This window comes from Takifugu flavidus, chromosome 17 (genome assembly GCF_003711565.1).
Source record: "Takifugu flavidus isolate HTHZ2018 chromosome 17, ASM371156v2, whole genome shotgun sequence".
NCBI classification, from domain to species: domain Eukaryota; kingdom Metazoa; phylum Chordata; class Actinopteri; order Tetraodontiformes; family Tetraodontidae; genus Takifugu; species Takifugu flavidus.
In genome coordinates this window covers 12988398-13000334 of record NC_079536.1, presented here as the reverse complement: position 1 = coordinate 13000334, position 11937 = coordinate 12988398, and positions in this window count along the sequence as shown.

Below are 11937 nucleotides of genomic sequence, written 5' to 3'. Positions count from 1 at the left end.
AGCCCGAGGCGCCAGAGGAGTCTGAGGAGCCCGAGGAACCCGAGGAGCCAGAGGAGTCCGAGGTGCCAGAGGAGTCCGAGGAGCCAGAGGAATCCGAGGAGCCAGAGGAGTCCGAGGAGCCCGAGGAGTCCGAGCAACCCGAGGAGCCAGAGGAGTCCGAGGTGCCAGAGGAGCCCGAGGAGCCCGAGGAACCCGAGGAGCCAGAGGAGTCCAAGGTGCCAGAGGAGCCCGAGGAGCCCCAGGAGCCCGAGGAGCCCCAGGAGCCCCAGGAGCCAGAGGAGTCAGAGGTGCCAGAGGAGCCCGAGGAGGCAGAGGAGTCCGAGGAACCCGAGGAGGCAGAGGAGTCCGAGGAGCCCGAGGTGCCAGAGGAGTCTCAGGAGCCAGAGGAGCCTGAGGAACCCGAGGAGCCAGAGGAGTCCGAGGTGCCAGAGGAGTCCGAGGAGCCAGAGGAGTCCGAGGAGCCGGAGGAGCCCGAGGAGTCCGAGCAACCCGAGAAGCCAGAGGAGCCCAAGGAGCCAGAGGAGTCCGAGGTGCCAGAGGTGCCAGAGGAGGCAGAGGAGTCCGAGGAACCCGAGGAGGCAGAGGTGCCAGAGGTGCCAGAGGAGTCTGAGGAGCCCGAGGAGCCAGAGGAGTCCGAGGAGCCCGAGGTGCCAGAGGAGTCTCAGGAGCCAGAGGAGCCCCAGGAGCCAGAGGAGTCAGAGGTGCCAGAGGTGCCAGAGGAGCCCGAGGAGTCTGAGGAACCCGAGGAGGCAGAGGTGCCAGAGGAGTCTGAGGAGCCAGAGGAGTCCGAGGAACCCGAGGAGCCCAAGGAGCCAGAGGAACCCGAGTCCAAGGAGCCAGAGGAGTCCGAGGTGCCAGAGGTGGCAGAGGAGTCCAAGGAGCCAGAGGAACCCGAGGAGCCAGAGGAGTCTGAGGAGCCCGAGGAGCCAGAGGAACCTGAGGAGCCCGAGGTGCCAGAGGAGTCTGAGGAGCCAGAGGAACCCGAGGAGCCAGCGGAGTCCGAGGAGCCAGAGGAGTCCGAGGAGCCAGAGGAGCCCGAGGAGTCCGAGCAACTCGAGGAGCCAGAGGAGTCCGAGGAACCCGAGGAGCCAGAGGAGTCCGAGGTGCCAGAGGTGCCAGAGGAGCCCCAGGAGCCAGAGGAACCCGAGTCCGAGGAACCCGAGGAGCCCAAGGAGCCAGAGGAGTCCGAGGAGTCTGAGGAGCCCGAGGAGTCCGAGCAACCCGAGGAGCCAGAGGAGCCAGAGGAGCCCGAAGAGCCCGAGGAGCCAGAGGAGCCAGAGGAGTCCGAGGTGCCAGAGGAGTCCGAGGAGCCAGAGGAGCCAGAGGAGTCCGAGGTGCCAGAGGAGTCCGAGGAGCCTGAGGAGCCTGATGAGCCCCAGGAGCCAGAGGAGCCCGAGGAACCAGAGGAACCATAGGAGCCCAAGGAGCCCGAGGAGCCCGAGGAGAAAGAGGAGCCCGAGGAGAAAGAGGAGCCTGACACACCAGCTGTGACATATAGGAAAGCATGATCACATCTGGCCTCCAGGCAGCTGTGTGTCCCTGTGTGTGTGTGAGTGTGTGTGTGTGTGTGAGTGTGTGTGTGTGTGTGTGAGTGTGTGTGAGTGTGTGTGTGTGGTGTGTGTGTGTGTGTGTGTGTGTGTGAGTGTGTGTGTGAGTGTGAGTGTGAGTGTGAGTGTGTGTGTGTGTGTGTGTGTGTGTGTGTGTGTGAGTGTGAGTGTGAGTGTGTGTGTGTGTGTGTGGTGTGTGTGTGTGTGTGTGAGTGTGTGTGTGAGTGTGAGTGTGAGTGTGAGTGTTGTGTGTGTGTGTGTGTGTGTGTGCCTGAAACATGGTTCTCCTAGTTTGCAGAACTCAAAATCTCGAAGGATTTATTATTTCACACACACGAGCACTGATGTAATTATGTCCACCCACATGGGGGCGCACTGAGCACATCTGAGTTTAAGTGAAGCAGATACATGAGTGTGTGTGTGTGTGTGTGTGTGTGTGTGTGTGTGTGTGTGTGTGTGTGTGTGCGCTGGTACAGCGTGTGTGTCCTGTCCCGAACCTTTCAGATTAGAGGCCTCAGTAATGGTTCTACAAAGGTCAGGCTTTTTCACTGGTTGGGATGGAGCAGCAGACGGTGTTTAAAGGTCACCGTGCCACACCACCACATTATCTCCCTCCCATTTCAGACCACTTCCTCTGTCTTAGTCATGTTTAAAAGAAAGCATCGCCATCCCTCCATGGAGCGAGGAGAGGAGAGGAGAGGAGGGCATCCTCCTCCTCAGCTGCAGGCTCCAGCAGCCGTTCCTGGACCCTGAACCCTAACCTGCCGCTCCCTCCTGCTTCTGTGGTGCTGCTGCCTGGTTCGTCTCTCATTGAAAGAGGCTCAAACATCCGTATCGATCAGCCACACAGACCTAGGGTAGCTTCACTCTTCAGGTCCTGCAGCCTCTGTTGTCTATTCCAGAGGGACCATCCGTGAGTCAGCTGCCCTCCAGTCAGGATTAAATTACATTAGACTTGATTGTAAGTGCACGTCACAGCTTCAAGGCAACAAAATCCAGATTTCCAGAAGTAACAAGGAAGTAGAACATAGAGTTCTGTGTATACGAAGAGGAAGAGATATTCAGTATGTGGGCCTCTTCTGGACCTGTAAAAGAATTGAAAAAAGAGAAAAAGTCAGTGTTGGAGATGGAGAACATTAGTCCAAAAACAAGTTGACAAGAGAGATTCTCACTGACTGTACGTGTGCTACAGCTAAAGGGGCCAAAGTCTCCTGTCTGATGCTGATGAACCTGTTCCTGTTCGGGTGGTTTGAGGCAGCTCAAAACAGCTTCCACCTGAAGGGTGAGATAGGAGAACTGATCAAAAGAGGAACCTTGGCCACCTGATGAATCAAATCTGTTCAGCCTTCTGGACAACGTGGAAGCCAGAGAGGTAGGTTGTGGTCTGTACACGGTCACACGTGTCCCTGCCTTTCCAGTTTTGCCATCACATCACATGAAACCTCCACAACCCTAACCCTAACCCATCCTGGCTGCCTTTGAGGCAGGTTCTAAGAGCACACACCTGCCCATGCTTATGTGCATATCTGCAACCAAGCAGCGTCACCTTCTGCTCCATTGTAATCAGCACAACCAATTCATCTTTATTTATCAACACCTATTACAATCAGGATTGTCACAAGGCCCCTTTCAGAATCCCAGGGCCCGACCCCCCAACCAACAACAGTGAAAGAACCCCCCCCCCCCACTAACTGGAAGCACACGATCCAGGACACCCGTGTCTTCCTCCAGGTGTTTAAACCCCGTCTTTCTTGCTCTCTTGGACAAATTATGTTGTGCTCCTGCCAGACCCTCCACCAGTGATTTTTGGACTGGTTTCTCGGTATCAACCCTGCCTCTTCCTGACCTGTTCCGTCCTGGAAGGTATCAACCCTGCCTCTTCCTGACCTGTTCCGTCCTGGAAGGTTTCGACCCTGCCTCTTCCTGACCTGTTCCGTCCTGGTAGGTATCGACCCTGCCTCTTCCTGACCTGTTCCGTCCTGGTAGCTATCGACCCCGCCTCTTCCTGACCTGTTCTGTCCTGGTAGCTATCGACCCTGCCTCTTCCTGACCTGTTCCGTCCTGGTAGGTATCGACCCCGCCTCTTCCTGACCTGTTCTGTCCTGGTAGGTATCGACCCCGCCTCTTCCTGACCTGTTCCGTCCTGGTAGCTATCGACCCTGCCTCTTCCTGACCTGTTCTGTCCTGGTAGGTATCGACCCCGCCTCTTCCTGACCTGTTCCGTCCTGGTAGGTATCGACCCTGCCTCTTCCTGACCTGTTCCGTCCTGGTAGGTATCGACCCTGCCTCTTCCTGACCTGTTCGTCCTGGTAGGTATCGACCCTGCCTCTTCCTGACCTCTTCCTGACCTGTTCTGTCCTGGTAGGTATCGACCCTGCCTCTTCCTGACCTGTTCTGTCCTGGTAGGTATCGACCCTGCCTCTTCCTGACCTGTTCTGTCCTGGTAGGTATCGACCCTGCCTCTTCCTGACCTGTTCCGTCCTGGTAGGTATCGACCCTGCCTCTTCCTGACCTGTTCCTGACCCTTCTTGGGTTCATTCACCCCAGTGGATTATCCAACTGCAGAATTACCTCCAGGATTACTTTGAGAGATCTCACTGATCAGAAGCTGTTTTGAAATAAGATGCTCCTAAATGCTCCTCCACAATCTGTATGCTGCGTCTGGGTCCTATTTCTACCCGAGACATGAAGTGGGCATTTACACACATAACGGATATTAGTGGACAGTGTTACTCCCTGAAGCTCTGTTCTACTGTATGAAGCGTTCATTTGTTAACTGATGCTCTTCATGTTTGTCCTACTGGATTCTGACTTGTCCGACCCTGGAGTCTGTTTCTAGATTGCTACACTAGAGGATTCATCTGTGAACACTTCAGACACCATATGAGCTTCGATATGAGCTTCTTCTTCTTGACCATTTTTTGTGGTCAGACATGAGATGAACTTTCATCTTAATCTCCTTCTTTCCATTGTCTGATTTATTCTTTGCTGTACTTCCTCCCACCTTCAGCATTGTTCTTCTCAGTCTTGTGCTGCTCCTCCTCTAACCTTCTTTTCATTCCATCTGTTTATTTATCACCTTCATTTGTTTTACCTTCCACAGTTCCAGCTGGAACTGAACATGGTTTTTATCAGTGTTGTGTAAAAGGATGTTAAATGCTCTCATAAGTTTAACTTCTGCTTATCACTGACTCGCGAAGGCAGCAGTCTACCTTCCTGAGTCTGCCTTGGAGCCTCATCCTGGTGGGATGTGCCTGGAACACCTCCTACGGGCATCAGAAATGGGTGCTTAAGCAACCTCGGCTGACTCCTCACGTGAAGGGGCATTTTTTGGTCACTTGAACATGCAATCTTGTCCTGGTCATTACCCAAAGTACATGACTGTAGGTGAGAGTAGGAGTGTAGCCTGACCGGTAAATCGAGAGCTTCACCTTTGGACTAAGCTCTTTGCATCCCCCCCCGACCCATGTATTTGCTAGCATTTCTAATAACAAAACATCCCCGGCAACGTATACATGTACATTCACATTGCTACACAGGCCCACAAGGTACAGACACACACTTCTATCATCTTAAATTATAATACATATAAAATATGGGGAAAAAAGTTCTCTCCTACAGTTTACAAATATTGAAGGGAGATATTAAGTTCCCCTGTCATGAGAATCATAAAAGGTTCCCAGAGCTTTTTGGTAATTCTGTTTGCCCTTTGCAATAAATGCCAGTCGTTCCAAACCGATACAGCTTGAACTTTCCTTGATCCACCATCCCAATGAGGGAGCATTGCTGCTCTTCCAACAGAGTGTGACAGTCCTGGCCTGCAATAGTCCAAAGTTCAGTATCACAGTCTGTTTTAAAGATTCCAAAAAGCTCTTTGAGTAAATTCCGAGCATACGCAGTTTGGCATTCAAAGGCGCGTTGTTATTAAGCATTTCCTATGAACATTTTCTAATGTCCCTCCAGAAACCTGGTATCTTAGAAAATCCCCTTAAGCAATGCAATAAAGTACCTTTCTCATCCAAGCATTTAAAACAAACATCTGGATTTGTGGCAGATGTATGAAGTATGGGGGGTGATATACGTTCTCATCAGCCACTTGTATTGTAGTAGTCAAAAACTTTGTATTTACAGTTTGTTTTTGAACCCTTAAGCAAACTTCATACCCATCTGTTTCATCAATGTCGTCTTGTAAATCATTTTTATGTGTTTTTATCTAGTGTTGTTTCTCCTGTGCACGTTTGTACGTGACCATAAATCCAGACACATCACAGGCTGCTTCAGTCAAGGCTTACTACAAAAATATCCAAGCTCTCATATTGAAGCTCCAAATTTCCAGCCGACGTCAGCAGTTGTTTCCTCTACCCTCCGTGACCCTCAGCAGTGGATTTCAGCAGCGCTTTATTTGAGTGGCTTATTCACACGTACCTCAGGAGATAACTCCGGCTCTTGAATGCTCTTGTAGAACTCTTCAGCATCCTGAGGTGTAGAAAAGAGGTGCATCCTGTCACCATGCAGCACTCTGAGCTTGCAGGGATTGTGTTGGGATCCACAAAAGGCTTTCATGTCAACAAATGGCTTCGTTCCAGTTAAAGCCCCCACATCTGAACAGTTCCCGCAGAGAGATCTTGTACGAATGTTATCCTGGCCCCATCTTATGGCCCGTATCGTTCTGCTCCGGTTGGGGGTCCCAGGTACTAGTGTATGGTGCACCCGTTCCAAAGCGAATGAGGTGTCGGGAGCCAGTCCCAGCCATCTCAGCAGCCTGTCATTGATGAATCGAAAAGCGACTGTTGGCCCTCAGCTCCCAAGCAGCTGGAGGTTTTTCTGTCTCCCTCGGTTTTCCAGATCCTCTGCTTTGGATTCAAGGAAAGTGACACGCTTGATGGTCCCATCAAGTGCAGCTTGTGCTTTTTTGAGTGATCCCTCAACCTCCAAGATGCGGCGTTCAGCTTTGTCGATCCGCACCTCGTTTGAGGCGACAGCTCGTTGCGTTTGTGTCATTTTGTATTCCATCGCAGCCGTGGAATTCGCCATTCCAGTCAGACAAGTGTCTGTGTTGTCCAACTTTGTTCCAAAGTCTGTCCGGAGTGACTTAAGCTAAACTTCAGCTAAATTAGCCATTCCGCTAGTGTCCATGTCATGGCTAGGGTTGGCGATGTTGTTTTTGTAGCTGTTTTGCGGGCGCGGGTAAAAATGTCGCACTGCTTGGCTGGTGGGGGATTAGAGACGTTACTGTCAAGGTTGTACTCTAGAGGTGGCGAGAGCACTCCCGCTAGGCTTCCATCATGGTCATGGTCACGTGATCCCCTCTGGGCTAAGCTCTTTCTTTACCATAATGGTCCGGTACACCGAGTGCATAACGGCAGAGGCTGCACTGATCCACCTGTCAATGTCACGAGAAACCTGAACTCCTCCACTTGAGGCAGGACCTCTTCACCAACCTGGACTGGGAAAACCATTTTCCAGTCGAGGATCATGACCTCAGATTTGGAGATGCTAATTCTCATCCCTTCAGCTTGGGTAATGATGGATTCCACCTCAGAGTCCCCATCCTTCTTATGTTTAATGTGCTTGTAATTCCAATATGCTGAGATTCACTATCAATCAGTCAGTCAGCCAGTCAGCCAGCCAGCCAGCCAGCCAGCCAGCCAGCCAGTCAACCAATCAATCTTTATTTATATAGCGTCTGTTACAATTAAAATTGTTTCACTAAAAGGTTTAGTTGTCCTTAAACTTGTGAAAAATTGACAGCACTCACAAAAAATTGTGCAGATCTTCCAACAAGTCCACCGAGGACAACGTCTGTGAAGTCAGTTACAGGAGCGTTAGCCCCCCTCGTTAGTCATGAATACGCACGACCAAGCACTAATGGGGATTTTGGCCTACATGGTCTTACTGCATGAAATTAGTGGCTTCCTAAAGTTTTTGCAGGACTTTTTGTTGGGCTCAGAACGACCTGGACTATTTTAATGGTCCATCTGTTCCTGCAGTCCCAAGTTTGCAAATCACTGGTCCATTTAAAATAAGACCACTTCCCAGACCATTGAAGTCGACCTGCGGTGGACAGGACAGCAGGGAACTCTACATGTGCCCCCCTTTTCCTTAACAGTGTTTGTAATAAACCAAGTCTTCAATAACAGAATACATGGATACAGAACCTCTTCTCAACCCTCAGACTGAGCTACCACTGCCGTCCTGTCGGTCCTGCACATCAATAAGATTTACATAAACACTCCTAAACCTTGTGGAACCCAAGAGCCCAGTGGTCCAGGATCAGAAGACCAGTAAACCATCCTGCACGATGCCTGGTAGGTGTGTATTGTTGCTGATGTAGCCTCAGGAGCAGGATGAACCGGGACATTGTCCATATGTCTTCCCCTTGATGCCTTTCTTCCAGGATGGTGTTTCCTGTTCCTCAAATGCTGATTTTGCTCTTTGATTTGTGCTTTGATTCAGCTCTGCTACTTTGGTCTTTCTACTGGATTTATCCTGTTACACAGAAGTGTGGGTTTGCAGGTTGAACTGAGAATGTTGAGCAGGCTGAAGCCAGAAACCAGACATGGACAAACTGGACTATTCAAGGGGTTTATTTTCAAAAGGTACCAAAAAGGTGGAGCTGCCGATGACGGGCAGAGCCCAGGTGGGCCAGGCTGATCTGAACTGCAGTGTACTGGAACCTGTCAACTTGATGAAGCAGACAGAGGCGAGGCAGGTAAAAGCTCCCAATGTTTCTAGAACAGGGCAGCCATGCTTGACCGCAGAGGGATCTACAGGGGTCTGGTGACGGGAGGAGCAATGAACCGCTCTTGAAAGCTGCAGATCCAATCAGCCCACATGAGCAGCAGGTGAGCCAGGTGAGGCCTCAGCAGGAAGCCGGTTGGACCCGGCCACCTGGGGAAAATCCAATCCAAAGAAACTGAATCAGAATCTGCTGATTACTCCAAACTTTGTAGTTTGAATCTCTGTCAGTGAGCTTGCGTTGTGTTTGCTACTAAACCAACTTATTTAGCTCATTTCAGAGGGAATTTACAGCTGTTTATCAGTTCATTGATCCATCAGCGTCTCACTGTCTGAAAGTTTGAGTGTCACTAGATAAGAGCACCGCGCCCCCCCAGCCCAGAGGCCTTTGCTTCCCCAGTTTTGTTTTGTTAGCAATCCCAGCTCCTATCAGGGACCTGTCAAAAATTAGTTCCACTTTGATGCACTCCCCCTCCCACTCGCACTCCCCGTGATCCACCTTTGCCTGCTTCCTCCTCCTGCTCTGGGATAAACATTGTTAATTTGTGCCAGTAAGTAATGAGAAATCACGAGAGGCAGATCGACACATCTTGCCACCAGGGAGGGAGAAGCAAGAGACAAAGTGGAGGTGATGGAGGGAAAACAAGAGGGGGCTCAGGCTTTAGATATGGGGGGGTGGGACACAAACCTTGACAGTTAATTATCTGGAGTATATGGCAATCAGAGTAGTAATGAGTGCTGGAGAGCGCCTCTATTATGTGGTCCTTGGAGACGTGTCATCGAATTCATTCAGCAGACAGCCTGCTGAAGGCCTCTCCTCTGCTCAGCTGCATCCAGAGCCGAAGCTTCGGCTGGCTCAGTGTTTACCTGCGTGGAAATGTTGCCACTGGTGCGTACAAGGCTCTCTGACACCCTCGCAGTAGCAACAGTAGCCCTATTAATACCAATAAACAGAGGAAACACCACCTAGTGCTCATGCTAACTAGCTCACAGACATAGTGGTGGTGATTGAAGGTGACAGGACATAAAAGAACTTTTGGTGGGTGAAGGAGGTTTTCATTTATTCGGGAGTTCCCATAAAGCAGCCACGGATGTTGACAGGACGTTTCCTGTTGATAGGACAGCAGGAGCAACCTGCAGGGTGCCAGAGGTCATCTCGTGGTGCAACACAGTCTGCATTCACCCACAGACGTCTGGGTGACGAAGGCTCTTCTGACCAGGTTACAGAAGCGTGCAGCAGAAGGTTCTGGAGAACGAATTACCCACTGAACAGGACGGAATGGACGAGTTTCACCAGGACACATGTCTCAAGCCATCGAGTCCCCACATTTGTCCTTGTTAAAGCAGAGACGAGTGTCTGAAGACAAGCGTCCCAAAGTAGCAGATGGTCTTGAGCACCCCAAGCCCAAAGCAGAGCTGCATTCATCTGGGCTTCAGCAGCAGCAGCCAGACGTGCTCCTGACAGAAGAACAGCCTTGTTCTGTCTGACCAAAGACCACCTTAGGAGTCAGATCATCCAGAACAGTGTGAAAATGGAACGTACAATAAATCTGCCCAAACCTCTCTCAGAACTCCCTGTTCTCAAATAGAACTTCATACAATATTGGTGTCACCACCTGTCATCTATTCACGCTCCTCAGCTTAAGTTCTGAAGTCCACATCTGCTCCTGCTTCCTTCTCACCTGTTTGAAGGTGTCCCCCACTGTCCCCCCTCCCTAGAAACTATGTTCCTTCCTTCCTTCCTTCCTTGCTCTCGGGAGCAGAACATCTTCATGGTGTCGGCCTGTCTGCTGTTGCTCCTCGTTTGGCCGGTCTGATCACCATCCTAGATCACCATGTCTTCAAACCTTTCTAATCTTTATTCTAACTCCTAAACTGGTCTCAGCTCTTCTCTATCAGGTCAAGTCTTTGAACTCTAGGATCTGGGATCCTCTAGATCAAAGGATCCTCCATAGGGTATTTTAGCACTGATCTGTCGGCAGCTGCACACACCTCTCAGCACTCTGGCTCAACTGGGACAGGACCAACAAGTTGCCCCGTAGCTGGAGGGGAGTCCAGTAGCAGGTCTGACTGCAGCTCATCAGGAGAACGTGGCTGATCTGGAGGGGGACATGTGGAGACAAACCTGACCTGCTCACCTGGAATCAGCACGACGACTTTAGTTTTAATCAGCATAAAGATCCAACTCAACAGATTATTTTCCAAAGTGCTCCCCAGTGTAAGCTGCAGAAGGAGGTAGAGGACACACACACCTGACCACAAAGAAGAAGGGACCCAGAGAGCTCACAGGACATCAGGACCCTGATGGACACACAGAACACCCAGACCTCTCTGTTGGACACACAGGACACTCAGGAGAACATTTCTGGCGGTCGGCCAAACTTTACCTGACGTGCAGGGCCAGGATCCTGGACGGGGACACGTGTGATGTGGGGGCCACGTGGAGGCAGGACATGAGAGCCAGACTGAACCTGGATGTGTTCCAGCCGCTGTGGGGACATGAAGGTGTCCTGGGTTCAGTGATGGAGCAGAGACAGTCAGAACTCTCCAGCCACCTCCTACAATGATGGAGTGATTGTTCAATATTTGTTTTATTCTGTTTATGACTGTCAATAAAAGTGGTCTTAAGAGTCAAAAGTGTCTCTCCCCCTTCTGGGGGTACATGGGTACACACACGCACAGACACGCACACACACGCACGCACGCACACACGCACGACACACACAACGCGCACACACACAAAAGACACAGACACACACAACACGCACAGACACAACACACGCACAGACACACGCACACACACACACGCACACAGACACACGCACACACACACACGCGCACACACACACACACACACACACACAGACACACACGCACAGACACACACGCACAGACACGCACACACACGCACACACACACGCGCACACACACGCACAGACACGCACACACACACGCACGCACACACGCACAGACACACGCACACACACGCACACACAGACACACACGCACAGACACACACGCACACGCACAGACACACACGCACAGACACCACGCACACACACGCACACACACACACAGACACACACAGACACAGACATACACACACATGCACACACACGCACAGACATACACACACACGCAACACACCACAGACACACACACGCACACCACAGACACACACACGCACAGACACACGCACACAGACACAGACATGCACACACACGCAACACACAACACACACAGACACACGCACACACACACGCACACACACACAGAGACACACACGCACAGACACACGCACACACAGACACAGACATGCACACACACGCACACACAGACACACACACGCACAGACATACATGCACACGCACACACACGCACAGACATACACGCACACACACGCACACACACACCACACACAGAGACACACACGCACAGACACACACACGGACACACACACAGACACACACGCACACACACCTTCTTTGTTGAAAAAACACAAATATTGTGGATCTTCTTCCCGAAACCCGTTCAACAGCAGTCGGGGCGGATGCCGGGGGCGGCCAGTAGGGGGCACTACACCACCGTGCAACCACAGGCTTCTTCCTTTGTCTCATAGACATCAACCATCTTCACATCAAAAGAAAATAAA